At 38.6% G+C, this 20,430-nt stretch overlaps 1 pseudogene; it reads right to left on the minus strand.

Annotated features, from left to right (window-relative positions):
• Positions 1 to 1,170: 1,170 nt before the first annotated feature.
• Positions 1,171 to 20,430, minus strand: part of LOC116634879 — a 28,028-nt pseudogene continuing 8,768 nt past the window's right edge.

Raw genomic sequence — 20,430 nt, forward strand, 5'->3', positions numbered from 1 at the left:
TTTAAAAATCAATAAATAAATTCCTGACATATCTATCCTGCTAAACTAGTCATCATGGTTTCACTTTCTGCTCCAACAGCCTGTATGAATTTCTCTGCCCAATCTGATTAATTTATATTCACAAGGATTAATAAGTTCTCTTAAAAAGAGAGCTCTTTCTGATCTTGCTGGTTTCCTAAAGTCAAGTATGCACATGGGTATCTGGCTTATCAGCATTTCTACAAATTCTGTTCTTCCACACATTTAATTCATATACACATAAATATATGTAGATCATTTTTAAAGTTTTGTATCTGGAAGAAGATTGAAAATGTAACATTCCAGTTAACTCTGGATGATCAAAGAGTAAATATTTATCATTTAATTTATCCTAAAAAATTTTGCATCCTAATACCTGCTCTAGTTAAACATTTGTTTATTTCGCTTTTGGATATTTGCTATATAATCAACATAACAACTGCTTTGCTGATATCTTAATTCCCCTCATTTTTATTTTTTAAGCAGAAAAATGTTTTGAAATTCAAATATTTTACTACTATTATCTAGGAAAATCTGGAGGAGATGGGCCTTGCCTTCCCTCTGGAAGAAATTTTTCTATTCCCATTATGAATTCAAGAAGGAACTGAGCTTTGTTCACATCCTAGTTCCTTCGATATTATCTATATGCAGCAGAGTCCTTTGAAATACAAATTCTCTTACTAAATGCCCTGCTCCAAGGGAAAGTTTATGAGCTATAATTCTTACCTCAGTCGGAGAAAAGCTATCTATTCCATAGAGGCATTAACAAGATGTTTTTTAGTCCCCACAAGGTGACTTTGTTTGATGTAAATTTCTAGACCAGACACCCATGATATAAAAAGAAACATATTCAAGAGCCAGGTTTTTTATCCATCATTTTAGGTTACTTATGCCCTCTACTATACACTCCTCATATCAAAGTATTATGAAATGTTTAAATGAAGTTATTTATAATTTCAGTGGTAACAGGTACTCTAATTCATCCTAAATGGTATCTTAGAGATTTCATATCCCATGCTATGACCATACTACTAGAACCCAAATCCTAAATATTACCCCAGAGCATCAGGCGGCGGCTGCAGGAGCAACCTGAAAGGAAATGTTGAAACATGTCACCATTGCAGCTTTGAAGGACACATGTAACTCACAACTCTATTCATCCAGAATAGTTGACACTGTGGAATTATTAAGGTTACTGCTCACAGAGGCTAAAGTCAGTTGGATGCTCTATCTATGGTGGGGACTCCTCCACCAACAATTTCATCGGTGTTCCTTGTTGCCCTCAGCAAAATAATGAAACACTTGGGAGCCAATATACAACACAACAAACCATAGCTGGATGCCAAGATTGCAAATATTTCCACAGATACTTTGAAATTGCCTTTGATGCTCAAGTAAGCAGGGACAAAGGAGATCCAGACGATGAAAAAGACCAGCATTCCAAACATGATTCTTCTTCCTTCATAGTAATTATCCAGCAATTGGTGAGCGACAAAGGTTGTTAGAAAGCATAGCTTTCTATAGAACCTTCATCACATTCCAAAATGATCTTTATATGTCAAGATTGTATGTTCTTGTACAATCTTGGGGGCTCCAATACTAAGTAGGCTGTGCATAAGCCAATCTCTACTAGAACAGAGATCAGCACAATGATTTTTTGATAAAGGGAGTGGTTGGATATAAGTCAGGTTTTGGATTTAGAAATTGTGAAGGCTAAAACAGTGAAATTGTTTTTCCAAGAATGCAAGACGGGCAAAGAGAAAAACCCATTGCCAAAGTGACCTGGCCGGTCATGCAAGACCAGTTGTATGGCTTGTCAATGGAAAGCATGGAAGACAGCAGTATGATGACAAGAGAAAGCTGAATGAGAAAGCTCAGCTCCTGGTCATTGGCGTTCACAAGTGGAGTATGCCTGTATATCACGTACACAACTGTGACTGCCAAGACCACAAGCACCCCAACGATAGTGAGAATGACAAGCACGAATCCCAGGGCCTCATCGTAGGCAAGGAACTCCACCTATTTCAGCACACACTTGCTCTTTTATGCATTTGACCAATAGTCTTCACCACATTGTTCACACTCCCTTTGACCTAATGAACAAAGAACAGAGGATTGACTGCAAGAAAATCAATTGTCCCCTTCAGCTGTGAATAGCTCAGAACAGCCGAAGACCTAGTGTAGGACTCATTGAGATTCCTTTATACAGAATATACAATATCTAAAAAAAAAAAAGAAGAGAAAAAAGCAGCAATACAATGGTCTTAGAGTGTGCAACTAATACTAAAGGTTGAGAATTATTTTCAGTTATAGGAATTCAGTCTGGCTTCTTGGTTTCTGCCTTTCCTGTATGGGCCTTTTCTGGTAAGATGCCTCTTTCTCTTCCAATTATCCAATTGAGAAGGGAGGTGTCTAGTCTATCCTCATAAACCAGAGAATAATCCACAAACAGTTTCGAATGTACGAGAAAATTAAAGCTACTAAGGTGAATCAAGAGGATTGTGATAAGGTTGATTAAAATACAAGTGTTTTTTTTTTTAGATTTTTATTTATTTATTTGAAAGAGAGAGAGAGATCACAAGCAGGGGGGAGGGGTAGAGGGAGAAGCAGACTCCCCGCTGAGCAAGGAGCCTGATGCAGGGACCCTGGATCCCAGGGCCCTGGGATCGTGACCTGAGCCGAAGGCAGATGCTTAACTGACTGAGCCACCCAGGCATCCAAAATGCAAGTATTTTCAACCTTCCATTCAACATTACCGACACCTACTGAGGGGAATTTTGTCTTTCTCAGCTTTCTCCTCCCCATCCTCCAGATCCAGATTCCAGAGAATAGGCAGAGATGGACTGAGAATAAGAAGGGAAACAAAAATAGCAACCATGTTAACTAAAGTTGAGAAAAATTTGGGAGCCTTCAGCTGGGCAGATTCTCTAAGGGAAAATATTACAATGTAAGAAAAAACTATTTGAGATGCATTCATGGTAAATTATCAAGTGGATCTCTTTAATGTTCTCTGAAAGGTGCTAGGTTAAGATCGGAATTCCCTTCCAATCACTTCGGACTGCCGGACTGGACTTCTCTTGACATAACTCAGTGCAGAGACTGGGTCACGTGGGGTTCAGGCAGGTGTTCAGGTTACCTATTTTCCAATTGGGGAAAATTTTACATTTTTAAAAATTCTCCTTAAAATAAATTGTTATTGAGGGCCTTTTGGTAAAGGACAAGGACAACTTGTATTATCTTTAAAGATAGAGATAAGCAGAGATAAAAGTACACCTGATCCAACATGCTTCATAAGGCTAAGCAAACCAAATCTCACTGAAATCCTGGTCATGAAGAGCAGGAATGCAGCAGGTTGTAGAGAAGAATTCACAGAGCAGTTGTTACAGAATTCATCTGTAAAATTCATCCTGCAAACCTGAAGTAATTATGGCCTTAAGTCCATTGTCTTTAGGGATAGAATTCTTGATCTTATAATTCCAAATGAGAGATAATACAGTAGAATAGAGAACTGTAATTCACTTATTTTTCCAATTATTCACTATTTTTTATATAACTAATGTTTAATCTATTTTAGAAATTGAAATAATTTTAAGTACTTTTTATGAATCCATTTATTCACATTTCACATTTCATTTTTTAAAATTTTTTTCTCTTAAATTCACAGATGCAAATCCTTTTCCCAACTGTAGCAGCTTTAGAACTGAAACCCAATATTATGGTTTTTTTCACACTGCACAGAATATCCAACAGTTTGATGGATTATAATGATTTTTGTTATAAGTTGTTCACACCTATTTATAAAGATGGCTCCCAAAGCCCTCTTCACCAGAGCATGCTTAATCGAGTTGCATTTCAATATCATTGGAAAATATGACCATCTCTACCTGGTTCCCGTGACACGTGTCCATCAGTACATGGGATGCAGTCAAAGCAACATATCGGTTCCCCCTGACGAATCCCCTTCCGTGTCCCAGGATGACATAGATCAGTACGCACCAAATGAGGAAGCTAGCAAAGACAAATACAATGCATGTAACAAAGCCTTTTGTCTCCACAAAAAAAAAAAAGTCGAGAGAGTTCACACCTGGATTTCCATGGGTTTTGTGATATCTCGGGAAACCCGGGATAGCTGGACAAGGATAACAAAGAGAATGAATGACACCTGGAGAGCCTAGAGAGGAATTTTGCTGAAGTCAGTCTTGTGGTTGATTCTAGAAATTCAGAGCTCATCTTCAAGTTAGGTCTTTCCAATTTGGGGGCCTCAGACCAGGCTCCATGCCCATGATACTCTGGAGAAGGGACAATTTGACAAATCTGTTCCTGCTTGTTGGGGGGGCAGTGACCCCAAGAATTGTCTTGAAAGCCTGAAAAAGATTTTTTCTCACAAGGTCATCCCAACAGTCTGAAAGTCAAAGATGTGTCATAAAGGCTCAGCAGAAAAGAAAAATAAAAGATCTTTTCCATGGGAAAAATTGGCAGGACGAAAAGGAAATGTGGACAAGGCATAACACTGGAATATTTTCTCACAAAAAAAGAATTTTGAGAGCTCAATGGTAAATACAGGTCTCCCTTTACATTCTACAGGGATGTGCACTTTGAAACCCAGTACAAATGCAATGTTTGTAAATCAGTTTATATCTTAATGGAAATGAAGATTTCCATTTCCAAATGAAGATTATTTTAAAAGGCGATAAAATGTAGTTTCCATTAAGGAAATATTTATTTTGGAAAGTGAATAATCACATTTATATTTACTTTGGAAATCAGAATTTTCCTATATTGAGTTTTATAGGTTAAATCTGACTTAGATAACAATGAAAAATATTAGAAATCTCTGAGATCAGTTATGGCATGTAACATTACTGAAGTGTGTATTGCTGTACACACCTTCTCCTTACAAGGTGTGTGCATGCGTGACCAAAGAATGAACTGGATTTCCTCTCTCCTGACCCAGTCTTCTGAAAAGAGCTCTCCATATATCTTTCTTTGAAAATCATCATAAACAATGAGCTGATGCCTCTTTGTTCCATTTCTCAGTATCCCTTCCCTTCTCAACACCAGTAACGTAGCTTCTAACCCACTCACCTCACTAAAATGTTTCCTGCAGTGTCTGCTAGCTTTTCCTCTAGCTACGTTCTCTTTTGTATCTCTTCAATATTTGGCACTCTTAATCAACCTCCCCTTGAAATGCAGGCTCCCTTGTCTTCCACTGGGCCTTTTATTTATTAATTGGTTCTATGTCCTCCACCTTCCTCACCACTGTGGGCATTTTCTTAGGTTTGGTCCTTAATCCTCTGCTTTTATCTCTTGATATAAAGCAGCTCATTCACTCTGTCTTTAAACAGCAGCTCTATTTAAGAACTCCCAAATCTTAATCTCTACCAACCTATCCCACCTGAACTCTAAGTCCATATTCTAAACTTCCAGTATGTCCCCACTTTGAGTATCTCATCTCAAATTCAACATGTCCAAAGCTATCCCCATTAACCCTATTCCTTCTCCCAAATTCCTCATTTCTGTCACAACACCACCATTCTCATCCATAACCTCCAACCTTATCTTGCATTATTTGCCTATGTATTCCCTCTCCTTCACTCAGGCCCATCTGCTCACCAACCTCCAGACTCAGTTTACCAACATGAGTTAAATCATGCCTTATACTGCCCACTAATTATTTAAGGCAGGACACTTCCAAGTCCAGTCTGTCAGCAAATCCACTGGCTTCTAACTGTAAGATATCCAGAATCTGACTATTATGTGCCACTTCCATCACATCTATCTTGGCTCAAGCACCTGAATCATTTTGGATTACTTTATTGGTCTTCTAATTGGTGTCCCTTTTTCTACTCTTGTCCCCCCCCCGCCCACCAGCCCACTCCTTCAGTTTATTTGGAGCATGGCAAACAAATGATCCTTTAAAGATTTTATTTATTTATTTATTTATTTATTTATTTATTTATTTATTTAGAAAGAGATAGCCCGAGCAGGGGGAGGGGCAGAGGCAGAGGGAGAGAGAGAATCTCAAGCAGACTCCAAGCTAAGTCTGGAGCCCAGTGCGGGACTCAATTTCACTACCTTAAGATCATGACCTGAGCCGAAATCAAGAGTTGGTCGCTTAACTGAGCCACCCAGGCACCCCAAGAGATGATCCTTTAAACCCTAAATCAGACTATTACTATTCACTCTCAAGGCTCTCCCATGGCTCCCCTTTTCACTCAGTGTAAAAGCCAAAGTCCTGAAATAGCCGATAAGGCCCTATGTGATCTACCCTCTCTTGCCTTTCTTCCCTCCTCTCTCACTACTCTCCCACTCCCTCACTCTGTCCAGCCACATTGACCTCTTTGCCGTTCCTCCACATGCCAAGCACGCCCCTGCCTCAGGGCTTAGAAACTGCCATTCCCTCTGCCTGGAATGCTCCTCCCCCGGATGATGCATGGATTCACTTCCCTTTTTGTTCAAATGTCACCCTTCCCTGACCACATTATGTGAAGTTACAACACTCTCCCCATCACTCCCTATCTCAGGCCCTACTACTTTTTTCCCTCCAGCACTATCACCCTTTAAGATAACATATAATTTAACTATTTGTCTTGTTTATTGCCTATTTCCTCCCACTGAAATGTTAGCTCCATTAGTCAGGGATTTGTTCTGTTTTGTACAGTAACATATCCCCAGTTCCTAGGATGGTGTCTAGCATCAGTAATATTGTGCTCAATAAATATTGGCTCAATTAATTAATTAATTACATTATAAGTGCTGTGAAGGCAGTGTTTTGGGGGTTGTGTGTGTGTGTGTTTTACTTCTTTCCCTTTATTTTGTAGTTTGTGAAATAACAGGTTGGTTCCAAAGAATCCTCCAAAGCTGGTTAATTTTGAAATAAGGAGAATATCATTATGAACTTATGGATTTAAAAAATGTGTTTTCTTTTATTGCATTTATTTTCCTTATTGATGCTCAAGTTGTCCAATTTTTTTTAAAGATTTTATTTATTTATTTGACAGAGAGAGACACAGCAAGAGAGGGAACACAAACAGGGGGAGTGGGAGAGGGAGAAGCACGCTTTCTGCAGAGCAAGGAACCCGATGTGGGGCTCGATCCCAGGACCCTGGGATCATGACCTGAGCCGAAGGCAGACGCTTAATGACTGAGCCACCCAGGCACCCAAGTTGTCCAATTTTTGACCAAGGAAAACTTCTGCTTGGCTCCTGCATTCTTTTTTTTTTTTTTTTTTAAGTATAGTTGACAAACAATGTGACATTAGTTTCAGATGTACAACATAGTGATTCCACAAGTCTATATGTTACCCAATGCACACCACAAGTGTACCCACCATCTGTCACCATACAACACTATTACAGACCATTGACTGTATTCCCTATGCTGTACCTTTCATCTCCATGACTTATTCATTCCATAGCTGGAAGCCTGTACCTCCCACTCCCCTTCACCCATTTTGTCCATCCTCCCACCCCCGTTCCCTCTGACAATGATCAGTTTGTTCTATTTTTTTGGTTCATTTCTGCTTTTTGTTTGTTTATTTTGTTTTTTAGATTCCACATGTAAGTAAAATCATATGGTATTTGTCTTTCTCTCTCTGACTTATTTCACCTAGCATAATACCCTCTAGGTCAATTTATGTGGTTGTAAATGGCAAAATGTCATTCTTTTTTATGGCTGAGTAATACCCCATTATATACATATACATACCACTTTTCTTTATCCATTCATCTATGGATGGACACCTGGGTTGCTTCCATATCTTGGCTATTGTAAATAATGCTTCAATAAACAGAGAGGAGCATATATCTTTTTGAATTACTGTTTTTGTTTTTGTTTTCTTTGCGTAAATATCCAGTAGTGGAATTATTGGAGCATATGGTATTTCTATTTTAATATTTTGAAGAAATTCCATACTATTTCCCACAGTGGCTGCACCAATTTACATTCTCACCAACAGTGCACAAGGATTCTTCTTTCCCCAGATCCTCACCAACACTTGTTATTTCTTATCTTTTTGATTCTAATCATTCTGACAGATGTGAAGTGATATTTCACTACAGTTTTCATTTGCATTTCCTTGATGACGAATGATGTTGAGCATCTTTTCATGTGTCTGTTTCCCATCTATATATGTTTTTGGGGAAAAAAATTCTATTTAAGTCCTCTGCCCATTTTTTGTTGGATTATTTGGTTTTTGGTGTTAAGTTGTATAAATTTTGGATATTAATCCCTTATCAGATATGTCATTTGCAATATCTTCTCCTATTTAGTCAGTTGCCTTTTCATTTTGTTGATGGGTTCCTTTGTTGTGCAAAAGCTTTTTATTTTGATGAGGTCCCAATAGTTTATTTTTGCTTTTGTTTCCTTTGTCTGAGGAGACATATCTAGTAAAATGTTGCTAAGATTGATGTCAAAGAAATTACTGTCTATGTTGTCTTCTAGGAGTTTTATGGCTTCAGATCTCACATTTAGGTGTTTAACCAATTTTGAGTTGATTTTTGTGTATGGTGTAAGCAAGTGGTCCAGTCTCATTCTTTTGCATATAGCTGTCCAGTTTTCCTAGTACCATTTATTGAAGAGACTGTCTTTTCTCCATTGCATATTCTTGCCTCCTTTGTCATAGATTAATTGACTGTGTAGTGTGGGTTTATTTCTGGGCTCTCTATTCTGTTCCACTGATTCTATGTGTCTATTTTTGTGTCATACAATACTGTTTTGATTAATACAGCTCTGGAGAATATCTTGAAATCTGGAATTGTAATACCTCCTGCTTTATTCTTCTTTCTCAAGATTGCTTTGGCTATTTAGGGTCTTTTGTGGTTCCATACAAATTTTAGTATTATTTGTTTTAGTTCTAAGAAAAAGGCTGATAGTATTTGGTAGGGATTGCATTGCATCTGTAGGTTGCTTTGGGTAGCATGGACATTTTAATGATATTAATTCTTCCAATCCATGAGCATGGAATATCTTTCCATTTGTTTGTGTTGTCTTCAATTTTTTTCAACAGTGTTTTATAGTTTTCAGAGTACAGGTCTTTCACCTGCTTGGTTAAGATTACTCCTAGATATTTAATTCTTTTTGATGCAATTGTAAATGGGACTGTTTTCTTACTTCTCTTTCTGCTGCTTTGTTATTCGTGTACAGAAACACAACCAATTTCTGTGTATTAATTTTGTATCCTGCAACTTTACCAAATTCTTTATTAGTTCTAATAGTTTTTGTTTTGTTTTGTTTTGTTTTTTGTAGTCCTCAGGGTTTTCTATGATTAGTAGCACAGCATCTGCAAATGGTAACAGTTTAACTTCTTACCAGTTTGGATGCCTTTTATTTCTTTTTCTTTTCTGATTGTTGTGGCTAGAATTTCCCAGTACTATGCTGAATAAAAGCAATGAGAGTGGACATCCTTGTCTTGTTCCTGACCTTAGAAGGAAAGCTCTCAGTTATTCACCATTGAGTATGATGTTTGCTGTGGGTTTTTCATATAAGGCTTTTATTATATTGAGGTTTGTTCCCTCTAAACCCACTTTGTTGAGAGTTTTTATCACAATGAATTTTGAGTTTTGTCAAATGCCATTTCTGCATCTATTGAGATGATCATATGATTTTTATCCTTCATTTTGTTGATGTGGTGTATCATGTTGACTGATTTGTGAATATTGAACCATCCTTGCATCCCCAGAATAAATCCCACTTGATTGTGGGGAATGATCCTCTTAATGTATTGTTGACCGTGGTTTGCTAATATTTTGTTGAAGATTTTTGCAAGAGATCTCTTAACCTATCCTCACTTTTAAAAATTCTTTTTTCTTTTTTCTTTTTTTTTAAAGATTTTATTTATTTCTTTGACAGAGAGAGACACAGCAAGAGCAGGAACACAAGCAGGGGGAGTGGGAGAGGGAGAAGCAGGCTTCCTGCGGAGCAGGGAGCCCGATGTGGGGCTCAATCCCAGGACTCTGGGATCATGACCTGAGCCGAAGGCAGATGCTTAATGACTGAGCCACCCAGGTGCCCCCCTTTTTTCTGTTTTGCTTGGATGTTTCCATTACCGTCTTCCAGATGTCTAATCTGTCTTCTGCTTCTGCTAATCTACTGGTTGCTTCCCTCTAGTGTATTTTTCATTTCAGTTACTGTATTCTTCAATTCTGATTGGTTCTTTTTTACATTTTCTATCTCTTTGTTTAAGCTCTTACTGAGTTCTTCCACTTCTCTCTTCAGTCCCATGAGCATCTTTATGATCATTACTTCAAACTCTTCATCAGTCATATTGCTTATCTCCATTTCCTTTAGTTCTTTTTCTAAGGTTTTCTCTTATTCTTTCATTTGGAGCGCAGTCCTGTCTCTCCATTTTGCTTGACTTTCTATGTTTATTTCTATAAATTAGGTGGAACCGTGACTTCTACACTTGAAGGAATGGTCTTATGATGGCTGTCACCTATGTAGACTGTGCCTGGTGACTTTAACCAGTCGGCTGGAGCTGTGTGGCCTGGGGGTCCCAAGGTCAGGGCTGGAGCTGCCCTGGTGAAATGGCCGGAGCTGAAATGGACATGGGCTGGGATGGCCCTGAGGCTCTCCATGGAGAGGGCACCTTGGCAGGACAGCTTAAACTGAAGTGAGTGCAAGGGGAGAGGCTGTTGAGCTCTCTGCACAGAGAGTGCCCTGGCAGGACAGCTGAACCTGAAGTGGGTATAAACCAGGGTGCCCTGGGGTGCTCGGCACAGAGGTTGTCCTGGCGGGGCAGCTGGGACAGAGATGGGGTGTGATCTGGGAGGTCCCAGGGTGCTCCATGCCCTGCTGGGGTGGTTAGAACTGAGGCAGGCTCAGGCCAGGTGTTCCCAGGGTGTTCTGCACAGGGGACACTTTGGCAAGGCAGCTGGAGCTAAGGCAGGCATAGCCAGGAAGTCCCAGAGTACTCTGTATCAGGGGTGCCCTAGCAAGCCATCTGGAGCTGAAGTGGGATGGGCCTAGAGTCTTCTGGGGTGCTCTGCTCCTGTGTCACCTTGGTGCAATAGCTGGAGCTGTAGTGGGCACTGACCAGGGATGTTCTGGTGTACACTGCCCAGTGTACACCAAGGAGACTTGGTGGGATGGCTGGAGCTGGTGTGGGCTAGGGGCCCAGGAAATGCTGAGGCAGCAGGCCGGTAGGGTGCACAGACCCTGTTCCAATCCACTATCAAGGCAGAAGGGGAACATAAACGCAGACACTCACTAGCCCCTCCAATCCAGAGAAAGTTCCAGCAACTCCCTCCCTGTTTGGCAAGGTTCTAGGGCTAGTCCCTTCATATTCTAGTTGCTCTTTTAAATCTCAGCCTTTCTTTCTGTGCCCCAGGGCAAAGAAATCTGCTCAAGTTCATCTCAGGGTACTATCCCTCCCCACTACAGTTCCCAGTGTGTGTGTGTGGGGATGAGGGGTTCCCTTTATTACCATGTCTCCATCTCTCTTGTCATTCTCAGAGTGGTCTCTCGATCTTTTGTTGTGTACAAGCTGTTCAGTCAGTCCTCAGTTCTTCTTCAGGAGGAAATTATCTATAAACAGGTGTAGATTTGGTGTGTCCATGAAGGAGGTGAGTTCAGTGTCTTCCTATGTCGCCATCTTGGACTGGAATTCAGGGTAGTGGTTTTTTGCTTAACAAGAGGTGGACTCATAGATGCTTAGTAAACTTCTATCGAATTCATTTGAACCAATTTCATTGTACAAATATATCCCTGATTTTAATAAGATAAGAAAAATAAAATTACTATGCTCTTTTTTTTTTAAAGATTCTATTTATTTATTTGACAGAGAGACACAGAGAGAGGGAACATAAGCGGGGGAGCGGGAGAGGGAGAAACAGGCATGCTCTGATGAAACTATTAAAATAGAAATCTACTATGTCATTTTACTCTTCTTACATCAATTTTTAGTAGAACAGCATTCTATGAACCTTGTCTATACAAGCAATAACATCTTCTCTGTTTCATGCAAAACATTATATTGAGTACCTACTTTATGCCTAACAGTAGGAATACAAAGTGAAAAGTCTCAGGCCCCATTCATGGAGAGTTCTAGACCACAGAAGATAGTTTGTACTCTAGGCCTAGGGCAGCTCTGTCTTTCTGCAATGACAGAAGTGTTATACATCCAATATGGTGCTCCTAGCCCCAGGTGGATGTTGAACACTTGAAATGTGCCCCACTATGACTAAGGAACTGACTTTTTAATTTTATTTAATTTTAATTAATTTAAATTTTAAAAACTACATGTGAATAGGGGCTACCAATTTGGACAGAACAACTCTAGGTCAAAGAAATAAAATGCAGAAGAGAGCTGAGGCCCCTCCAGTGGCAAACACTGTAGCTTTTATTTTTATATCCTGTCATAGTGTATCCGAGGGCTGCCTAAGGATGGGCCAGGAAAGGAAGGAACTGCTATGTCTGTGTGTATGCTTTTGTGAGTTTGCATGAGTTTATATATGTTTATTGCCACCCATGGAAAGTGGAGCATAAAAAAAGAAGAGAGATGAAAAGAGAGGTTAAAAAAAAAAAAAAGGACTTCGAGGTGTCTGGCACAGCATAGGAGCTCAGCAATCTTAATTTCCTTGTCACTTATTCTTAGATCTTTTCCCAATAGGATTTGGAAGACCGTTTGGAGATCTCAGATGTCAAATCTAAAGGGCCACACAGGAAGAGAGAAGATATAGGAGTAAGAATCAAGATGAAAACAGACCCCACACCCCCCAAAAAAGTCTGCGGCAGCAAAGAAAAACCCCTGACTGCACTGATGCCCACATTCAGTCCTGGCTCCTGCTGGTCCCTTCATTGTGAGATCCTCAGAGAAGATTAAATTGCCAATGCTTTCTCACCACCCTTCTATCATTTCACTGTGACCTGTAGTAACCACTGAACTAGAATATCAAAGGCCCTCAAGTCCTACTCTCCTAGAACTAATATTTCATTAAGGGTAAAAAGTTCAGCTGTCTGGGAAGTAATGGAGTTCCTTTGTGACTTCTGGTAAGTGATGAGGTTTCTCCTCAACTTTCTCCAATGCTTCTCCAGGTGCTGTCTTTATGTCATACCCAGGGGACCTAGTCTCTAGCTCACCAGCCACTTCTCAGTCCTGCATATCAAAGCCCTCCTGTTGCTATAGATGGAGGAGGAATAAAAATTGTAATAACAAGTAAAATAAGTAACAATAATTCTCTCTCAATAAATAATAATAATAAGGAAAATAATAGTTTTTATGTAGGGTAAGTGGTTTACATCCAAAGAGAATGCAGTTAATCCTCAAATCTTATTTCTCCTACCTCTCAGAACAATTTTGAAAACAATACTTTGGAAAGAATTTTGAAGCTTATGAAACTCATCTTTCTCTCCTATAAAAGATTTCTTGAATAATAGATCAAAGCTTGTTGACATATATGTGCACCCACAAATATACTATACTGGTAGCTAGTGTTCTCTACTCCAAATTATATTATGAATTTGTAAATTCTCTCTATCATTCTTTGGGCCTGAGAACAAATAAGAAAAAGAGGAGGAAGAAATGAAGTCCCTCTAGAACTACCATCAGAAAGGGAAAGAAGGACTTCTGGGTTGCCCCAGGATAATGGTAGCTGCTAAACTGCGAATCTCTCCACACATCCTCTCAAAAAGACCACACAAATTTTAAAAGCAAAAAAAGTAAGTAAAACCACACATGACCCACGACGTTAGCATCATAAAGGGAATACTATGAACTTCAAAGTACTTGTATGTAGAGAAACAGCCATTAAATTCCAGCAAGGCCATCTCTAGAGCTCCTCCCTCATCCCTGGGTATGTGGAAAATGGACGGAAACTTGGAAAATTGTGCAGGAAAGAGTAAGAGGGAACTGAAAACTGAAGGTTGATGAAGAGCAGACAAATCATTCCTAGAAAGAAAATGCCCCAGCCTATGTTAAAAAAGGTCCCAAACCATGGAGAGACAGGACCAGCTCTAGGGAAAGGTCTTGAAAGCGGGACTCGAGGTGCCAGTCTCAGGATGGCACCATTTCACTGGGACTAGAAGGTTTATGGAGAGGAGAAGTGCCTTTTTGAGATGTGGTAGAAAGGGAAAGAAGAGGGGAAAGTTAAGAATCCTGCAGAAACAAGAGTGAACCATAAAACCAAAAGACACATTAAGCTTTCCTTTACCACAAAAAGTCATGTCTTAAATAAACTACTACTCTTCACTCTACTAAAAGAAGAAGGCAGTCTTGAAATAGGGATCTGTAAAACACCAGAAACTCTCATCCCTGTCTATGAACAAAAACAGGTGTAAGTGCCTTGACGTAAGTTTACTATAAGAAGAAAACAGAAAATGAAAATCAAAACATTGCTGCAGATCCCATCAACACACACACACAACCACCATTACATGGAAGAACAATGTAACATAGCATTTTAAATAAATATTCCAGCACAATTAAATACTCTCAGAAAAACACTTAGAGATGTGCAAAAATACTTGAGTCAGGCATTTAAAAATTAAAAACATAAATAAATATACAACTGGAAGAAATACAAAAATTCATTTTACTCAGAAAAAAAACTAAAGACAAAATAAAGCCATTTCAGAAATTAAGATAAAAGTTACAAGACATTCAAAAACAAATATATTTTAAGTGAAACAAATATATTTTGAGTGAAAATTTAATAAGGAACATCGAATAAAGTCAGGAAAACAATGAAAAGAATAAGGATAAAATAAAGAAAAAGGCAAAAATGATCAGAGAAAGTAGATAAAACAGAAGACAGACAAAGGAAGTCAAACCCTTTGATTGGAGTATTTGAAGAAGAAAAACAAAATCATAAAACTAATATTTAAAACTATAGTCCAAGAAAAATACCAAAATATCTCCAAAACAAAATACCCAAAACTGTATATAGAAAAAATATGTACTATATTGAAAAAATTGACTTGGAATAGCCAAATCTAGATGTCTGATATTCTATAGTGCCTGAAATACAATTCTCTGTGTATATAAACAAATTTTCTGTGTACATAAATGAAACAAGATGTCCAAGTAACTAACCTTTGATGACTCAGTGTTCCAAAATATTGTCGCATTCTTTTTCATCACGAGTTCAAACTTAGAGTTTGTGAATATATATTCTCCAACCTTCACAAGGGCAATCTCTCCATTATCACCTAATTGCCAATTTAGAATATCATAGTACCCAGTCACATCTCCATTTCATCAATTTCTAGTCTCTCTCCATTATGGGTAGTAAACTTAAGTGTCTTCAAATTGTACATTAGCTAGAAAACAAGGAGAAAAAAAACAAGAGAATAAAAAAGCAATTTGTAAATATTTGATTGCCTAGAGAACAGGGCTTATGAAAAAAATAATCTCAAAACTCTTACCTATTCATGTGATTGGATTTTTTTTTTCCTTTTCCTCTATGCCTTTGTTATCTAATACAACAACTTCTAGCCACATGTGACCATTGAAACTTGAAAGGTGGCTGGCCAAATTGAGATGAGCTGTAAGTATAAAATATACACTGGATTGCAAAGACTTTGTTTAAAAAATATAAACCATCATTAATAATTTTATATTATTATTTTATATTATATTATGATGACAACATGTTAAAATGCTATTTCAGATCAAATAAAACAACTATATTTCATTTCATCTGTTTCTTTTTATTTTTAAATTTAGTTACTAGAAAATTTTAAATTACCTGTGTGGCTCACACATTTCTAACAAAAAGCATTGATTAGGCATAGTGGTGCTTAATATTTCCTAATACCTCCATATCTAGGGAAGAAAGGATCTTCCTACTTCCCTCCTAGATTTCTTCCATATATAGGTATGAGTCTACCTCCCCACCATTCCCTTACCTACATGTCAAGTGGTAGAGATACGAAGATCAACCAATCCATTCCCTACCTTGCAAAGCTCACAATCCAGTGGAGAGCCTGAACAAATAAACAGGTACTAATAGTAAAATTCAGTGTCCCTCTATGTTGCTGTTGTGGAAAGACTGTTGAAAAGGCACGGGTGAGGGAGTTAGCTAACTAATTGCCTTAGGAAAATTTAGGAGGTTTCCCCAGGAAGTAGCCATCTAGGCTGGGTTTTTAAAAATCTGTAGGAATTTGCCTGACAAATATGGGGGACAAGGAGATTCTAAGCCAAGGGAATAACATGTGGAACACAGGTCCCTCTCAAACCAGAGAGGCCAAACAACTTGGTAGAAAGAGTCTGAATTACAATGTCTGATGATCTGACATCATATTTTGGCTCTTTCAAACATCATGACCTTGGGCTAAGTCATATGTCTGAATAAGCACTAGTTTCCTGGTCTGTAAAACAAGGGGAATTATTCCTGCCCTATCTCTGTCATAGAGATTAATATAACTTGAAGCCTTTAGTAAGTCAACATCCCGAGTGTTCTGAAAATCACCATCCATCCTGGAGTAGGGCCACTCCAGGTCACCTGCCCTTTTGTCTCTCCTTCCTTTTACCATATGCTGTTCTCAACCAACATAAAATCTGTATCAGAGTATACAACACAGTGACCTTTACTGGTGAGTCCATTGGGAGGAGGCATTCTTTCCCTTTCCATTCTTCAGAAGAGTTAAGAAAGGAAATTTTCAAAAGCTACCAGTCCCTGACCATTTTTTAGAACAACATTGCCATAATTCCATCTATTTATCACCATTGGATGGTAGGACACAGTTCCCTACCACCCAGGTATACAAAAGAGTTTAGAGATATGTCCAAATAAACCACAAGAGTAAAAGGGCTTTACAAATATACATATTCTGATCAGATCTGCTAATAGGATAAGCTGAGAAGAATGAGTATGGAGTACATGGTCATTTTAGTTTTAAATAAATGAAAAATTTTACTTCGGTACATTTATGAAGCATTTTTTTTAATGAAGCATTCTTAATGAACCTGTTAAACTTCTCGTGTGAGGTCCTGCTTTTCAGTTTTAACTTACTGATATCATACGGGGTATGTGTCAAGTACCATGAATCCTGTCATGGACTATCCCACCAACACTCACCATGACACTATGTGGTCCCTTGAACCTCACTAAAGTCTCTTCTCTGTAATTCTAATACATATTTGTTGCTCTTTGAGCAAATTTAAATTATAATATTGAAATATTCAAATAATGAATTAGGGAGTTGTTATTTACCATATAGGATCCTTTTTATTATTTAAAAATAAGTACCCAAAGGATTTCTTTTAAAATGAAGGAACTGTCCTATGACCTTTAAGAGGGGGGTGGGAGGGATGGGGAGGCTGGGTGATGGACACTGGGGAGGGTATGTGCTATGGTGAGTGCTGTGAATTGCATAAGACTGATGAATCACAGACCTGTACCCCTGAAACAAATAATATATTATATGTGATTAAAAAAAATAAAATAAAATGTAACAATTTCTCATTCTGAATTTACCACAACTTTTCCAGTACCAAGGAACACACCTTGCACTCAGATCTTGGTTTACAAATTCCATTTTCCAGTAAATGGAAATAGGATTCCTTTGGAGAAATGGCTGACCACTGATGTGAAGTAAAAGAAGTATGAGATGAGCCCAGAACATCTTGGGATTCCAGAAAATAAGGAAGTGCTCACAAGTGATAAAGATGTGTCAAAAGGAAATGAAAACCAGCTCAAAGAGGCTCCCAACAGTCAAATCTGGGAAATTTTGAGCAACAGAATAAATAATGATAGTTGTGGATTATTCTACTCGAATAGAAATAAATATCCTTGAGTCCATATTGATATAATTAAATCAGAGGGGGAGAGAAAAATTCTAGTTAATAAATGTAGAAGGAATGAGGAAAATAGAAAATCACCATTTTTTAAGCAACATAATAATAGCTGTTTCAGGCAAGAATCATCATCAGTGGATGCTAAAATTTGTGGCAAAGCCATGATGAGAAATGTTATTTTCAGATCCTCAAAATATTGCCCTCACAAGATAATTGTTAATTACAAAGGGAAACATAGATACTTTTCAGCGAAAAAGCATGGTGACATCACTGGGTGATAAAAGTTAATGTCCACAATAATCATTCACAATGACATCATGTACCTCCTGATATGAAATATAAAAAGAATACATCACTTCTATGGTATTCTTGCCAAAAATGCATAATCTCAATGTAATCATGAGGAAAAAATAGAAAAACCCAAAACATTTAAAAATAACTGGCCAGTAAGTATAAAAAATATAGTTGTGAAAAACAGGGGAAGAATGGAGAACTACCACAGACGGGAGGAGACTAACTAGATACAAAACTAAATGCACGGTGGGGTCCATTTGAAAATAAAAATAAAGCTGGGGTGGTTCTGACTACCGCAGACTCTATTGGGAGGGACAAGCAATTTGGTGTTGCTAGAGAATAAAGCACTGAGAGTCATGGAAGGAATGATTGAATCAAAGACGCTAACAGTGCCAGACCACAGACAGCATGCTTTATCCTCTACGGATTAGAAGGGAGGTACTGAAGGATGTAAGCAAAGGAGCACTCTGGTTAGGTGTGAGGTGTGCCCCTTGCTGAGATCATTTGGGCTACTGTGCCCCAACATGAGTTGCTGGGACATCAGAATTGAGACAGGAGATCAGAGAGCCATATCTCTAAGATGACCCCATTAGTCTTCTCCTTCTGCCCTCCTGCACTGCACAGAGGCTAAAGTTTCCCTCACCGTTAGGTATGACCATGTAACTAAATTCTGGCTAATAGGATGTAAGGAAAATTGTATGTAATTTCCAGGAAATATCCAGAAATGGAGGGAGGTACACATCTTTGCCCTTTTTCCTTCCTGCTGGTTACAGTATGGACATGGTGGTTGAAGTCCAAGGAGCCATTTGAGATTATGAGATGAACCCACATATTGAGAACAGTGAAACAAGGTAGGAGGAATCAGGATCCCTAAGCCATCTTTCAGTCCTAGAATGCTAATCTCTGAACTTCACTTATGTGAAGGGGAAAAAAAAACTATTTTGCATAAGGTACTGTTTTGGGGGAATTTTCTATCATTCACAACAAACCTAAGAACTCTGTTAACAAATGGGAACTTAAAAATGTTCATTTAGGTCACACAAGCAAGCTATTCTTTTAGGTAGGCGTGTGATAAAATCATATCTATTAAACACAAAAAAGCAAGTCAAAGGTTTTATTAGTATGAATTCTTTTAATGTCAAACTATATCATGAAGTAAAACAAACCAACAACTTACCTGCCAAGGCTCAAAGTCAGGGATATATGCCCACGTGTTTCCTGGAATGTATGGCACACGTCCTTCTTTGCATCTACTTAGACCATCCAAGCCATAGAATATACAGCTTGTTTGACATTGTTTGTGATTCTTAGCTGAGACACATCCAGATACATATTTTCAAGATCTTCCAACTTCTTCTCTCCAGTACAGAATTTATCACACATGGCATGGTATCTGTCATCCTTACCTGTTACATTCACTCTGTGGTCAATGTTGTATGGAACACTGCTATTTGGCCAAGTATAGTTAGAAGCAGTTTGCCAGAATTCAATGGTCAGGACATTGTTTGGATCTTTGCCAGGATGTACATCATAAAGAAATTCTTTTAATCTTGGTATATCAGCCCTTGGTATTGTAAATCCAGTGCTTCCACCAAAATATGGGAAATATTCAGGCTTTGCGATGAGTGCTGCTGTGATCCAGGCTTCACTTGCTATCCACGTTCTGTCTGTTATGTTGTGGTGAACCATTTCCAACAAAAAGGACTGAGGTCAGTATCAGATGCATAAAGCACAACGACTCTGGCAGTGAAGTTCTTCACGGCATCAACAGCTTTGTGCATTTTCTCATTGGAATAGACTTTGGGAATGATTTCAGAGAATGCAATACAGAGATTGGCACTCTCCATTGTTTCCCTAAGAGTTTTTACTCCATATTTTCCATAATCATCATCAGCTGCTATGATGCCTCTCCAGATCCAGCCAAAGTGTTGGATAAGTTGTACCATGGCATCCTACTGGATCTTATCACTGACTACTGTGCGAACATAAGATGGAAACTGCTGTTTGTCACTAAGAATTGAGAACGTAGAGGCATAACCCATCTACAATTGAAAATATTCATGCAGTTATTAGGAAGTAATAGCCAAATCGCATATTACACAATCTCTGAATGCTTTTATTGGAGAGGGAGGGAACTTAACAGTTGTTCTCCCTTCATTCCCACATCCTTCCATAAAAGGACTTGCAGTCTGCTCCCTAGCCCATGGGTGGGGACTGTTGGAGGGAACACTTTGACCTCCCTATGTGCCCTTTTCCCACCCCACTCCAGGGGAGTCTGAGGAGCTAATTATTAAGATGATGACATTCAATGCAGCACTTTTCACAGCTGGGGTCACAGCACGGAAAAGGAGGTCATCTGCCTTTCATCTATGTTCACATGAGAC

This window comes from Phoca vitulina, unplaced genomic scaffold (assembly GCF_004348235.1).
Source record: "Phoca vitulina isolate PV1807 unplaced genomic scaffold, GSC_HSeal_1.0 scaffold10, whole genome shotgun sequence".
Lineage (NCBI taxonomy): Eukaryota > Metazoa > Chordata > Mammalia > Carnivora > Phocidae > Phoca > Phoca vitulina.